This window comes from Bicyclus anynana, chromosome 13 (assembly GCF_947172395.1).
Source record: "Bicyclus anynana chromosome 13, ilBicAnyn1.1, whole genome shotgun sequence".
Classification (NCBI taxonomy): domain Eukaryota; kingdom Metazoa; phylum Arthropoda; class Insecta; order Lepidoptera; family Nymphalidae; genus Bicyclus; species Bicyclus anynana.
Window position 1 is genome coordinate 15690339 of NC_069095.1, and position 13375 is coordinate 15703713.

Genomic DNA, 13375 nt, shown 5'->3' on the forward strand with positions numbered 1-13375 from the left:
ACCTAGTGGAAATGACTTCTGCCTTCGATTCCGGAGGGTGTGGGTTCGAATATGGTCCAGGGCATGCGCCTTCAACTTATCAGTTGCATTATCACGTGTCATAAACGGTGAAGGAAAAACATCGTGAGGAAACCTGCATACCAGAGAAGTTTATTAATTCTCTGCGTGTGAAGTCTGCCAATCCGCATTGGGCTAGCATGGTGGACTTTTGGCCTAACCCCTCTCATTCTTAGAGGAGACTCGAGCTCAGCCGAATATGGGTTGATAATAATGATGATAAGACGTCCGGTAAGACAGGTTGCAACAGGACCGGATTAAGGGTTATGGGAGGTCGAAGTTGCGGTCGTCTACTCTATATCCTTTAAGACATGATGTCGTACTGAAAGTGTATGACAAATTATGCAGTGTTCAATCATAGACCAAACAAACACAATCTGTTTGTTTGTGTCTATGCTACCAGGGCAACATAATATACATAATAGTATATGCGTTGTATAGGAGGAGATATGCACGCTTCCAGCTTTGGCCGTACAGGAGCACATTTTTATCGGGACTTATATTTTATCTTTACAACGCTGCAATAAATAGAAGCAGCTTACCGGAGGATTATAGCAGCTTTAGCACGAAACAGCTCCTCGATCCAGACAATGGTTTTCGAGTATCGATATTCAAGACGTCATCGCTATAGAACGCTAAATATTTTTTTTATTATTTATTCGAAATTTAGACAAATTATCTGTGAGATGGAGATTATAAAAATCTTTTCTCTTTAGTATTACTTTAGATACCTGGCCAAGCCTGTGCGTATTGTATGTATTGTTTGTGATTGCTTTAACACGCATTTACAAACATTACATGTTATGCATTATTACATGTTAAGCATACTGTAGTATCTTTTTGACAGTCCAAAACGCTTAGTTAGATAAATATTGAATTAAATATCTATCAAACGAACTATATATTTCAACGCGCTAATATCTGGATTAACAAAAAAAATACTCTTCAGCTTCATTTGTATATTGTACATACGGGAATATCGTTTCTTGATTTAACGTTTACTTAAGTGCGCCTTTTTATGCAATATAGACTTGCGTTTGACTACAACTAAGCCTGGTATAAAGCATTAATGCGGTCTGAGTTTAAGCGCGCTTGAGAGAGACCTAGATTGCTATTCACTCCTGCTTTGTATGTGTTTAAATTATAAGTGTAAGGAAACACAAACGCCGAAAGGGCATTCCAAGTTTTGCTGTGCGAATTAGAAATGTGGATGCAAATCGTTTCGTACGAGTTACATTTGCGTCTGCTTTGTATGAAGAATGATCTTGTTTATTTTGACGGAACTTTACCACCAAGTAGCATTGTTGTTCCAATTTGGGTACGGTTGTGTCTGAAACTGTAGCTTATCAAAACTGTTAGTTTATAAGTGCAAGTCGTGTAGAAACCGAAAGGGGTGTGGGTTTTCATACTCCTCCTAACAAGTTAGCCCGCTTCCATCTTAGATTGCATCATCACTTACCATCGGGTGAGAGTCAAGGGTTAACTTGTAAAGAATAAAAAAAAAGCAGAGGTAGGTACCTAGCGAACTACGAGTACTCTCAACTTAAGTCAAGTCAAGCTTATGAGGATGGCTAGTTGTGTACCTTAATAAAAATTTAAAACAAAACAGTTTGTAAAAAAAGCTCCGACGCACGAATGGAGTTTACTCTTTCAGATCGACTGTCTAAATAGGTGTATGTTGCCCCGCAGCATACACTATGTACGTCTCAATACTAACGCCTGAAAAATGAAAGGTACGCAGAATAGGTTGCGCACAAAAAACTTAACGCTGTCATTCGTTCATCGAATTTTATTGCCCATAGTTTTTTCATACCGGAGGCTAATATGAAAAATCGATTCTTATGGAGTAAAGTCCAAAAAGTATACTGATAGAATACATTTACGATATTCATAGATAGAAGTCTGTGGATATCGTAAAGGGGAATAAACTCGTACTAATGCCTCAGATTAGGCACGATCGAGCGGTGCACGATATTTATACATAATAATTTGTTTTCGAGCGATATATTTTTAGTATGCCCTGCGAAGCGCTGCTCTGTTTATAGGCAATGTTTTGGCAAACTTTGCCATCTTCTTGGTCCATCCATCATCTACTATAAAACAAATTCTCAATAAAACTTGTCGTTTTAAAAGTGCTCGTTAACTAAGCCTACTTAAAAACATTTTTTTTGGTATTTGGTATTGTAATGTACACGCACACACTAGTGATTTACTTAATCACTAATTTGTTCGCTCAATTAATTACTTTCACTTAATTGTGTACTGTATCTACTTAGTACCCTATTGCTATCGCTGTAATACTAGACTGAGACCGACTGTCACGACAGGCTTGTATTTATAGACTAGTCAATGCAATAGTCGGTATATTGACATCGTGATCGTCACGTGTCACAGACTGAATCCGGCTGTCAGAATATTGATAACATCCGGTAACAATACTGAATTCTTTCATGCCAACAGTCTGTAGGCTGTTGACATGCAGTCCTATATACGTAGTTCTATTAACCAAACATGCTAACCACAGGTTTCATGCTTCTTTAGGCGTGTGTCGCATTTTTTGAAGGTCTCAGCCATAAGAGCATAGTCTAAGAGTCAACGTCGTCAAATTTCGCGCCAGCCGCCGTGGCCCCGGCGTGTGACCTCGCGCGGTGACCCAGTTCGCTCCCACGGTGGAATGTGACTTTATTGCCAGCGAATACTTCCGAGACGACACACGAGCACAATGTTAATACAACGTGTGTGCGGAAAATATCTTATACTACATCTGTGCGAAAAGTACATCCTACTAATATTATAAACGCAAAAGTTTGTATGTATGTTTGGATGTTTGTTACTCTTTAACGCCGCTACTACTGAAGCGATTTGGCTGAAATTTGGAATGGAAATGGATTTTACTCTGGATTAACACATAGGCTTTTTATCCCGAAAAAATCCATGGTTTCCCGAGATTTGCGAAAACTGATGATTTTAATGATATGAATGTTTGTTACTCTTTCACGCCTCAACTACTTAACCGAAATAGCTGAAATTTGGTACTGAGGTATATTATAGCATGGATTAACACATAGGCTACTTTTTATCCCGGAAAAATCCATGGTTCCCGAAGGATTTGTGAAAAATTAATTCCACGCGGGCGAAGTCGCGGGCGTCCGCTAGTTTTACTATACTCGTAGCTTGGCATCTTCGTTCGTAACACTCTCGATAATCCCCGGGGGTTGGAGGGCGTGTAGCGTTGAATGAAAAACCCACGACTGATGCACCTCACTTCCCCGCACGCACGATTTCACACTCGCGCAGTCTTTCCCCCCGGCGCACGCATATCATGGGAGTGTCATCAATGAACTTCCCAGACTATACATGTGTGCGGAAAGTAAATCTTTTCGTCCGTCCATATTGTGATCAAATAAATCTCATTCATTTCATTCACTCTAAGCACGCCAATCTACACTGGAGCAATGGAGCACTGTGATGTGTGTAAGCTCCAAATGTCCTTCCTAAAAGGAGGATAGCCTTGGATGGTGGGAGGCTTCGGCCGTGGCTAGTTACCACCCTACCGGCAAAGACGTACTGCCAAGCGATTTAGTGTTCCGCTACGATGTCGTGTAGAAACCGAAAGCGGTGTTGATTTTCATCCTCCTTCTAACAAGTTAGCCCGCTTCCATCTTAAACTGCATCATCACTTACTATCAGGTGAGATTGTAGTCAAGGGCTAACTTGTAACGAATAAAAAAAAAGAATACAGTACGTACATTATTTTAAGTTACTATTTATTAAGAGTTCAGTTTCAACTTGTAGATTAAAAAAAACAGCCAAGTTAAGCTTTAAAACTGTTTAAGTAATAATAATTAAGCAAGTTTAATGAAGGAACGAACGATAAACTACGAAGGGGCGATAGGATCCCTATTTAAATATTCATCGCCACTAATGGAGTGAAACTTGCGCTAAAAGCTGCAACTTTTCAACTTTATAACAGCGAATTATACCCACATCGTAATGGGATTTTAAATCTGAATTGAAAGAAATGTGTGGATATAAAGGGATTTCATACAATATACATGGCGTTACAATGAACAAGTTATTCATATCATGTTTTGAGCTTCATCTTAAGAAGCCTTATGCCCGATATAAGACTAATTGGAGGGGAAATGGAATGTTCACCATATTTAAATGATATGGTAAATATCATTTTTTTAAATGGTCAAGTGCATGTCCCGCAGTTGTACGTCACCAATGTCGGCTTAGGATGGTGGTTTGTGATTGGTCGATCATAATGTATCAAGTTTTAATTCCTACTTAGGTGTGATAATTTTACTATTAAATTAAATTAAATATATATATGTATCCGTTCTGTTAGTTTATTCACGTATTCATAATCATCACTAAATCTAAAATTGGTGTTAATTTTTTTTTTAAATCTATCCAACGAGATTCTAAACTATGGGATAAACGAATAAAAATCATCTCCATTGTAGTTACAAAATAGGGATGGTGCCCTAAATTTATTTTCGAAGAAATTACTACTTTGTAACTGTACTGTCTACTTACTTTGAAGATTTACTACTTTGTTAGCGTGCTAAGCAAGGTCATGCATAAGCTAAGTTACAACTTTCTAGTACTAATTGTCTCTAAGCTAACGGACATGGCGAGACTATAAGGTTTCCTTGTTGACTACGGAACCCTAAAAATAGAATGTAAACAATTTTACGCAAAGCAGAGTTTTAAATGGAGCCTAAACTCACCGTTAATAAAAGGCCCATTCAGTTGGCGGGTATTACTTGATAACGTAACGGGCCTGCCAATATTCGCCGCTAGGAAAATGTCGAGATTAAATTTTCAATTACTGCTCGCGACATAAGAGTGGCTTATGTACCTAACTTTCACTTGGCGCTGCTTGGCTTTGGAAAAATCCACAAATACACTTATTACAGTACACATTTTTCTGTAATAGTATAGGCTAACAACTGAACCAACCTCATTGATCAGTTTGGTTAGATTAGGTTACCTCATGATCTTAAGCCAAATTTGGCTTAAAATCACAGATATTACTACTACATACTAAAAAGAAGTACGACTACATTAGCCCAGAATTTTTTTTTTTATTTATTTAATATTCTTTATTTGTACACTACAATGATTAAAAAAAAACAAGCAAAACAGAAACATAAGAAAAAGTAGACTAGAAAAGGCGGCCTTATTGCTTAGTAGCGATTTCTTCCCCATGCAATAAAGATATCGCTACGATATCTTCAGTGCCGTGATAGCCCAGTGGATATTATGACCTCTGCCTCCGATTCCGGAGGGTGTAGGTTCGAACCCGTTCCGGGACATGCACCTCCTACTTTTCAATTGTGTGCATTTTAAGAAATTAAATATCACGTGTCTCAAATAGTGAAGGAAAAACATCGTGAGGAAACCAGAGAATTTTCTGAATTCTCTGCGTGTGTGAAGTCTGCCAATCCGCATTGGGCCAGCGTGGTGGACTATTGGCCTAACCCCTCTCATTCTGAGAGGAGACTTGAGCTCAGCAGTGAGCCGAATATGGGTTGATAATGATAATGATGATGATGATCTCTTCCAGGCAACCTTAGGCTTATATTGTGAAGTGATACAATATAAGATTGCATAATGAACATGTCTGCAACGTTTCAGTTCCACAATACGTCTACGGTCTCTTGACCTCCGATATGGCGCGGTGTTCAACGTATGAAATGGGAGAGCAGCCTACCTAATAACCGGACACACTTGTGACGTCATGGCTGTATATGGTAAAAATATATACTATGCTCTTTTACAAAGTTCATTTGAGGATAAACTACGTGCTTTATCTCAACAGTTAAAAGTATTTTGACGGCCTTCGTGGCGCAGTGGTATGCGCGGTGGATTTACAAGACGGAGGTCCTGGGTTCGATCCCCGGCTGGGCCGATTGAGGTTTTCTTAATTGGTCCAGGTCTGGCTGGTGGGAGGTTTCGGCCGTGGCAAAGACGTACCGCCAAGCGATTTAGCGTTCCGGTACGATGCCGTGTAGAAACCGAAAGGACTGTGGGTTTTCATCCTCCTGCTGACAAGTAAGCCCGGTTCCATCTTAGATTGCATTATCACTTCATTAGGTGAGATTGTAGTCAAGGGCTAACTTGTAAAAGAATAAAAAGAAATGAAAAAAAATAGTTTTTTAATAGGAAGATAATATCGTTAAAAAATGTATGTGCGTCCTTTGCCTTTGAATATTTAAGAACGTTTGAGCTTTTAAAACGTCATAATCATCATCATCGCAGGCTATACCGCAGGGTATAACCTTTTATCGATGTTGTCAGTCAACCGCTGTCCGGTATCCTGCCAGATAGCCATTGAACACCTTGAGACACCAACAACCATACAATGATAAGCCATCATCCGCTATCCGATCTCCTGATTTCTAATTCGATCACGCAGATAATAGAGCCCCAAGCATGGCTCTCTCCATCGTTGAGGGATTTTAAACCACTTAGTCTCAGAACAATACTCGTAAGTTATCACCGGCAACACGCACTGTTTAAAAAATAAACTTAACTATTTAAAATAAACTTAAACAATAAATAAATTTCACCGCGACTAGTTGCCTCGACTGGTGACAGAAGGGCTGGCTCATTTTTTGCGCAAAGGTTCAGCCTGGCTGTCCAGCGCGGAAATGCAGCCAGTATTCTTGCCACCATTCCACGTGGGTAAGATTTGTATAGTTATTAGGATAAGTTAGCATAAGTTCCTTATTGTATTCTTTCTCAATAAAAAAAAAACTAAACTTAAGATTAAAACATTTCGAATGCCAAAATTATGATTTTCATAAAAATACAGCTTATTCCGTTTCATTCTGAGGATAAACAATTAGATGACTAAACTATTCAGTGGTTTTCAACGATTTTATACTATCAGATATGCTACGTGCCTACAAAATCACAGCAAAAAGTAATCCAAATTTAGCTACTCCACCGTGCCCACACAATTTTGTGAGCTTGCAAACATGCTAACCACTAGTTTCATGCTTCTTTAGGCGTGTGTCGCAGTTTTTTGAAGGTCTCAACCATAAGAGTATATATATAGTCTAAGAGTCAACGTCATAAAACTACTATGAATAAAAAAATACTACTACTCCATCGAGCCAACACATGCACATTTTTGTGTTTACTTACATTATATAATGTGCAAAATTGTGCAATAGTTTTTAAATTTCCTGAACAAAGCACTCAACATTTGTATAGATAATATTTAGGTATTATTTGTTTAAATAACGTTCGATGAAAGCGACTAAATGAAATGAAGACAATTAGCCACCTTTGGTCGCTTCAGTTTCCACGTGCTAGTGACATATCTTATAGTATCAAATCTTTGGTTTTAGTTTTTTTTTTTTTTTTATTCTTTACAAGTTAGCCCTTGACTACAATCTCACCTGATGGTAAGTGATGATGTAATCTAAGATGGAAGCGGGCTAACTTGTTAGGAGGAGGATGAAAATCCACACTCCTCTCGGTTTCTACACGACATCGTAGGGTGGTAACTAGCCACGGCCGAAGCCTCCCACCAGCTAGACCTAAACCAATTAAGAAAACCTCAATCGACCTAGCCGGGGATCGAACCCAGGACCTCCGTTAATAAATCCACCGCGCATACCACTGCGCCACGGAGGCCGTCAGTTTGAAAGTCATCGAATTATAAAATACAGTTGCACAATGTGCCTCAATCCAGGCAAAGTTCTGTCTCACTCACTTGCAACAAATGTAATTAAGCACATACAGCCATTAGTCGCTACAGAGGTTGGCGTCTCGCCAGTTTTGTTGTCTTCCAGATAGAAGCAACTTAAACGGTTTATAAGAAATATTTATTTCGTTCCTAACAGTGTTTATTACATTCATTTCCTTTTATATCGGTTTAAATCGTCTTTAACGATAGCTGATATTCCATTACAATGAAGGTTTGCCAGGGGTAGTCAACTGGTTGTCGGAAACCAAAGAAATTATAAGTTTAATATTCATTGTTTATGTGCCAAAGTAAATTGGATACTGTACTACTAATTTTGTACAGTTTTTCTGTACTATTTTTAGGAAGATAACTATTGTCAGCTCTTAGTCCCTTGAATCCAAATCTTCCAAAGTCACCACGGCCCAAACTCCATATTTGGCTATAGTGGGATCATAAACTAATCAAATGCCCATCCGGCCCTGGCCTACCCTAACCCAGCAATTTACTCATATCTAAAAATACTTTAATAATAGAATCTTACATTACTTAAATACTTACATTATCAAAAAAGTTTGATACAACATTTTACTCCATTTTTAATTCCAACGGGGATAAGCAAAGATCGTTGACCATACAACCTGAATTATACCACATTTTTGAAGACCTATGCTTAAGTAGTTCGTTTGTTAAACTTGTTGGTAACGAAATAAAATAATCTAAAAAAATTATAGCTTCAAATGATACTTCTCCGTTTTGATACACCGGCGTACTTTTGAGCAAGAAGAGTGAAAAAAAAACGTTTTTTCTTTAAGAAACATACTTTTTTAAGCCAATTATTTAACCAGATCCTTATTTATACATCATATTATCATCTTTATATGGGGGTATACCTGGGTTCCCGAGGCCGATGGACTTTTGGCCGGTGGGCATTTCCCGTCCCATTAAATGAGATCTGGCTCATAGATTCTCGTTCTGATAGTGTTGTTTTGAAGGGCCACAAAACTTTATTACACGGCAGTAAACATATTGATATTAGGTTGCCAGTAGTGGCAATAAATTACGAGTGTCCTTCATATAGAACAACGGGCGATATATTCACGTTCGACAAACATCATGTTTACCTACTTCCCATGATTAAACTACCTTATCCCCAAGTCTAATTAATTACGGCCAGTCAATGGCGGCTGTAAAAGTCTGGCCCAGCGCCAGACTCATTGGCTTCCATAAAGGCATTAGTTTCATAAGAAATATTATGAAAGAAAGTTCTTAGTTTTATTACTTCGCCGGCTCTTTGCTCTTGTTCTTTGTGAATTATTTTCTCTTTAAAACTTCGAATATATGCGGGAATGTTGTCCAACTGTAGTTTCACGCCTCTGAATTATATTATGGTAATTGGAGAAAAAGAGAACTATTTGTGATCTTTATTGCGTTCTCGTAAAAGTGGATCAACTGATTGGCGTATCGTTAAGTATATATAACGAGAGCTTGCAATAGTCAGACATGCTCCATTTTATGAAGGACTAGCTGACGCCAAGCGGTTTCACCGTGGTTCCCGTTCCCGTAAAACTACGGGGATAAAATATCAATAAATGGTCTATCTAAAACTGAAAACTGAAAGAATTTTTCAAATCCAGTAGTTCCTGAGATTAGCGCATTCAAGCTAACAAACAAACAAACAAACTCTTCAGCTTTATATTATTAGTATAGATGAAACACCTTGACTAAAATTAAGCCTGATGGAAAGTATTAATGCTGTCAGTATATGTTTCTACTGTAAGTAAGATATCTAATTATACTGTTTGAACCGTGGTGGCTTTGGAATTGGGTAAGTTAAGGTAAGGTAAGTTGGGTAAGTTAAGGTAAGTCACCACGGTTTAAACCACTACATACCAGATTAAATATTTATAATGTATACTATACTTTGAAGTATTCATTTATTGTAAAAAAGTGATTTTAAATAACCATTACATATTTAGTCACACATGTGTAACAAACTCAGCTAAATGTCCATTATTTTGCTTTTAAAATCTCACTACGAACCTCAGCATTCTGTTGATATGTAGTAATTCAGTTAACAGGCAGGATTGAAATTTTTAAATTAAGGTACTACTTACCACTTGAACTGAGTATTAGAACATTTGCCACTCTTTACAGTATGTGTCAATGTATATTTAACTAATCTCTGTTTGCAGTAGCGAAATTCCTGAAACATTTTAAACATTTTCCGGTGATTGTTTGAATAAATGAAGCATTTTCCGCGAGTCCCCTCTAACGTACAAGACGTATAATTCCGCGTTATTCCGAGCAGCTGAATTAAACGAGAGGAACGTTCGTTTCACTGGCGCAAGATTTATTTTAAAGATGGCGACCCCCTGAGGGAAATGTTCGCAAGATTTAAAATAATTGACAGCTTCATTGCAATTATTATTTTCATTTATTATAGCTAATACTATCGAACCTTGTATCTCCTGTTTAAATAAACTATAAGTTCTGTCGATTATAAAAATAAGTCCGAAATATCATGTGATTCAAGAATTTTTAAAATTCAACCCCTAAGGTGGTGAAAAAGGGGTTGTAAATTTATATTGATTTCATGCGGACGAAGTCGCGGGCCATTTATATTAATGGTTAATGGTAATTAATGGTTAAAAGAGGTAAGTGTGGAATGCCCTTTCGGTGTCTGTGTTTCCTAATTATTTTTGCCACCTACAATCTAAACACTTCAAGGCAAGTAATTTTCTAAACAAGCGCATCCCCTAGACTTCATCATTGATTAGCATTTGCAGATTGTAATCAAGGCAAATCTATTGACCATAGAAAATGAGGACTCATTCCGATACCGATTTTGTAATCGAATCACAATAGCCTGGCTTGCAAATCGTGCGTTCACCGCAAATCCGTTTACTTGTTCGTTACTACTAGCTACATTTTTTCGCCCGTGTGTTGTGGTGAATTTACGATGTTCAATTTTGGTTATTAGTTCGTTAGTCTGATAGCAGTTGGTTTATTGATTGAATGGGGTTTTTTAATGTAAGCTGCTGGAGATTCCATGAGAGGTCCATGCAGCGTCTCTAGAGGGCTTCGTTGAACGCAGAGGCAAATCATTTTTGCTTGTACTTGTTTTGTTTGTATAGTTTTGTTTTTGAAACCTCTACGTATGGCCCTGTGTTGTTGTGAATATACGATGTTCAATTTTGGTTATTACTTTGTTAGTCTAGTCGGTACTTGTTTTGTGGTTGATACAGGGTGCTTTTCTGATTGTGTGGCCTCTTGACGTTGGCCATCATGTTGGACATATATTGGCCAATAACTGTAAACTCTCGTACTACATGATAGCCAACATATTGGCCCACGGTGACGCCAACTTATTGGCCAGCATGTAGACCGGGCATAAATATATGTGTGCTTTAATCTCCTAGGTATTATTTATAGCTCTTATATCTCCACGTACTTTTAAGTTCTTTAAAAAAAAAACAAATTCAAACTTTAATTTTATTATAGCATGAAAAGACACATTTATATAGAGTAAAGTAAATACAACAACAAGCATATAAAATACGTTCTAATACAAAAACGTAGCAATAGCATTTCAAGTGGGGAAAAAACCTTTATTGGCTCTCTGCTTCAGTCGTGGTTCTGCATATTCAATGGCTGGTTACATTCCACACATTTAATAATTCACAGCCACATGCTACGTACAACAGTAGGTCTATAGCGACATGTGCATTTCCCGCACCTAATATTGTATTCTAGCCCTATTCATTGTTTTAGTGTGAGGGCACTCTTTGTGTAAATTTGTATAGTGTCATTATTATAGGCCTGCCGGCTGTTGGATCATTGTTGTACCCACTCTTGGCACTGGCTTTTTGCTTAGTTGGTGCGGAAAGTGGAATATTAGCAAAACCACTACAATTTAAAAATTATATTGAAAAAAAAAATTAAACTGATTTTAAAATGTCTGCCCGCCACCCGATGGAGCAGTGTGTGTTATCTCCAAAAAGGATGTTGTGTAGTGTCCTGTTCGTTCGTTCGTTATCAACCCATATACGGCTCACTGCTGAGCTCGAGTCTCCTCTCAGTCCACCACGCTGGCCTAATGCGGAACTGTAGACTTCACACACGCAGAGAATTAAGAAAATTCTCTGGTATGATGGTTTCTTCACAATGTTTTCCTTCACCGTTTGAGACACGTGATATTTAATTCCATAAAATGCACACAACTGAAAAGTTGGAGGTGGACCCTGGACCGGATTCGAACTCACACCCTCCGGAATCGGTGGCAGAGGTCATATCCTCTGGGCTATCACGGTGTGTGTAGTGTCCTGTAGTTGCAGATAATATGCTGATAATGATGATAATAGTGGTCGTATGCGTGGAATATGCATTTTTTCAGATGAATTCTTTATTTAAGTCAGATCTGAAAGAAACCCTATTTGAACCATATTTTACTTTTAAGATTCTTGTTTACTGTTTTTGAAGACCTCCGTGGCGCAGTGGAATGCGCGGTAGATTTACAAGATGGAGGTTCGATCCCCGGCTGGGGCGATTGAGGTCTTAATTGGTCCAGGTCTGGCGTGGTGGGAGCCTGCGGCCGTGGGTAGTTTTACAATTATTTCGACTCAATTACAGCTATTAGTTGTTAAGTGATTATCGTTAATTTACATATGGGTTTACGTCTGAAATAAAACAAAATTGCATTTGAATTTTGAATTTGAAAATGGTATATGTATAGGAAAGGGTCACGTAGCAGATGTTACTCGTATAGTTTTCAAGAAATATCTAAAACGAAACTTTAGCGTTTTGTCAGCGATTCACGCTCAACAAATGGCCATATTTCTGCACATTCAGCCGGATACAAAGCATAAATTTAATATTTTCCGGACGCTCGGCAGGCTAAATAAAACAGTAGATTTATGTTTCACGCTTGCGAAATTTTAAACCATAATTTTGTGTGTTTGGCTTTAATTTTTGTTTAGTTATGGATATTAGCTGAAAGCAGTAAAAACGAAAGAAATGTGTTTTTTGTTTTATGGTAAAATAAGTTAAAGCAATAAACATAACACTGATTTTCTTGTTATATTCTTATCCAGTCAAAATTCAATGTAGCCCTCGTATTACACCATTTTTTTAAGTAACCCATTAAAAAATCAAAAAAATCAAAATCAATAATTCATTTATTTCAAGTAGGCTCAGTATACAAGCACTTTTGATACGTCAGTTGACTATTTGTAAAGATTCTACCACCGGTTCGGAAGGCAGATTCTGCTGAGAACAAACCGGCAAGAAACTCAACAGTTGCTCTTTTTTAAAAAAATCACAATTGATGACAACATTACAATTTCTTATAGTTTTACTTCCTGTGTGAAGGTGGAAGCTGATCCAACGGTCTCCAAGCAACTTTATCATTAAGGAACTCATCGATGGTAATTTTTTACTGTACCAGTATACAATGTTAAGTAGACATTTAAGTTTATATAGTGATTACATACTGATATTCGTAGGCTGTGGTTAGTAGATTTTTAAACACGTAGAATTTCCCACATTCATTTACATCGAGGAAGCTCGGCCGTAAACCGCGAAAGCTAAATGCTTTAACCGCTGTGCTGG